We start from the raw sequence: 2,828 nt of genomic DNA, 5'->3' as shown, positions 1-2,828 counted from the left end.
GTTGCTCTGAATGCAGTTCCCTCGGTGGCCAGAGGAGGCACCAGATACCGAGTTATAAATGATGGTTAAGCACCCTGTAGGTCCTCTTGAGTGAAGCCAGCAGGTTGTCCAGGTCGAACTCCAGTTCTAGCTCCCTGTGCACCATGCTGTGCTAAAGCTTCTCTACTTCCTCCTGCTCTTCCTTGGACAGCAGCACCTCTGCATTTTGCCCCTCCATGGCTCTGGCTTGGGTCTCAGTTCCCTCACTTTTGGGGATTTTAAATTTTAAGAATGGACAGAAAGATTACAATTTGATGTTTGCCCTATACCTTAGAAGCATTTTGCCAGGAAAAGGGAGTTTCCATTGCACAAAATGGGATGGTAAGACAGAGATTTCAGGAAAAAACATGGGTGAATATATTGAAACCATGCCCCCTCTCAAGGTACACTCCATGAAACAACATACTCCAGCTTGCATACATTTAAAGGTGTAGGAAAAAAATATTGGCTTCTGGAGAACAGTAAAAATTGTGGGAATTGGACTATTTGTCACATGCATGGACCCTGGGTTTATACATTTCAGGAAGAAGAATATCCCTCATCCACGGTCTTTAGATCTTTGGCTGTTAACAAAGATGTTCTATCCATTTCAAGGCCTGATACAACTCTCCCTCTCCTCAGCAACTGAGTTGTAATGAAGCAGTGAGAACTCTGAAGCTCTGGAAGGAGAGTGAGCGAATGGGTGTTCCTGGCTCAAAAGTGAGTCTCTGGAAAAGCCACTGCAGAACCTGGTCAGTCTGGTAGAGGTAGTTAGCAAGTAAGCTATGGCATTTCCCACTGACATCACCGGTAGTGTCTTCCCTGGAAATTCTCTTGTATCCAGGAGACACTAGAATGTTCTGTGATGTCACCAGTGTTGTGGTGACACCAACTGCCTGAGCGATTTCCCTTCATTTCCTAATGGGTTCCCGAGGAGGCATGTTCTCCAGGATCCTCAGTCTCTTTCGGAGGGACAATCATATCCATACAGGCACCAGACCGAGGCAGAGGGAGGCCAGCCCTCCATCACGTTGGAGAAGAAGACGAATGGAAAGGTCCTTGAGGAGGTCAAGTGAGTACTGGGCAGGGCAAGGGGGATTCCTGGAGGAGGTTGGCTTGAGCTGGTCCTTCCAGGAGTAGGACGTATGATTTAGAGCCTCAGTCTTCCTAAATGGCTGACCCAGATTCAACAATTTCTGATCATTAGTTTGACAGAAAACCAAGAACTGTTATATGTCAAGGGGCTTTCCTTGGATCTCTTTAACGCCATGGGAAGTGTCAAAGAATACCAGGATGAGCCTTTATAAGAATAACAAAGAATAACAGGATCGGCTGTTGAAACACTTCATTCTCAGCAGTGTCCTGTAGATTACTTGGGTAATTGATGCCAAGAGGGATACTCTCCTGGTCATATATCAAGGTCTCAGTTACTTTGTCCTTGAACACACATGATTAGGGATTCAAGATGTTAAGCAGTTTGAACTCAAGGACTTACCTGCCTCACATCAGACATTAGCTGAGAACGTCCTCCAATTCTTCTTGTTTAGGCCAGCTTTAGAATTTCAGTGCCAGAGGAATGGCTTTAGGAGGTATGGTCTATATCTATGATGGCATATGTCATCCTATGGCGATGATGGTGGGGAACAGGGACCTAGCTGAGTTCAGCTTAAAGATAGCTTTCTTGCTCTGTCAGGGATTCACTGTATCTGTAGAACTGTTCATCCTCAGACTTCTGTTTTAGACTAAGCATAGTTTTCCTTGACACTGTGTCCACATATATGCCTGTTCACTGGTGTTTATCTACCTACAGAGTCTGATCAGAAGGCATCATCCCAACCCTCCATGACACCTGTTGAGGAGGAGAGAATGAAGCGTCTGGAGAACATCAAAATTGCTCTCCAGAAGATGCAGAAGGAGAGAGATGAACTCAGGAGAATCCTGGCGGATTACCCGGGAAAGAATTTAAATGACAGGTAGTCACAATGCAAGTTCTGTTAATTCCACATTTCCTCACATCACAGTAGGCTACAACTCCAGGGTGTCCTCATGGTCAAAATCACTTTCCTGATTGGATGAGAATGTGAAGTCCAGATGGGAATGGGATGGTGGCACAGGCTATTTTAATTCCTACAAACGTAAATCATAGCCTGTGGCCTGAATCACAGTCTGGGAATGAGGGTAGTAGTGTGTGAGCTCTCATTGTGTGATTTAAGGAGCCTGGACAGGTGTTGGCTTGTGGGAATTTCTAGGTGCTCTGATTATGACCAATCATTGTTGTAATTGACGTGGAGGTGCTTTGGGTTCAGTAGGTCCTGTGAAGAGCTGGAGGGGCCTAATCCCACTTGTTGCCGCATAGTGTGTGACTGGAATGACAACAGGGGATCATTGGTGTTCTCTGATTATATTCACTGTATTTGGAGATAATGCCACAGCCTTGTATTTAATTGGCATTCTAATTGTATTTGAGAGAGAGAGAAAGAGAGAGAGAGAGAGAGAGAGAGAGAGAGAGAGAGAGAGAGAGAGAGAATGTGTTTTGTGTGAGTATGTGTGTGTGTATGCATGTGTGAGTGTGTTTTTGTGTATCACTTAAGATATGGGTATTCTATGTTCTGATTTGGCCTGAGAATTATCCTGTGTCAATTTTCATGGCATGATAATGATGAGGCTGAGAGCCTCACTGTGAGCAGTAGAACATTTCACATCTGCTCAGGTGGACGCACATGGGAATCTCCTGGTGCGTGTTATAAATTCTTTTCCCTGTAAATACTGTTCATGTTCCTTTGGGTTTTCATGTAGCAATAGATTCTATG

General features: G+C 44.7%; 1 long non-coding RNA gene across 1 annotated transcript; it reads left to right on the top strand.

Moving 5' to 3' along the window:
- The first annotated feature begins 283 nt into the window (after nt 1–283).
- LOC134481927 (uncharacterized) lies at nt 284–1,968 on the top strand. The gene is made up of 2 exons (XR_010057861.1): nt 284–1,090; nt 1,829–1,968. It is a non-coding gene; the product is annotated as an uncharacterized LOC134481927 (long non-coding RNA).
- Nucleotides 1,969–2,828: the final 860 nt, after the last annotated feature.

The sequence above is a fragment of the Rattus norvegicus genome, chromosome 15, assembly GCF_036323735.1.
Source record: "Rattus norvegicus strain BN/NHsdMcwi chromosome 15, GRCr8, whole genome shotgun sequence".
Classification (NCBI taxonomy): Eukaryota; Metazoa; Chordata; class Mammalia; order Rodentia; family Muridae; genus Rattus; species Rattus norvegicus.
Note: the sequence above shows the minus strand (reverse complement) of the source record. Positions and strands in the feature narration are given on the sequence as shown.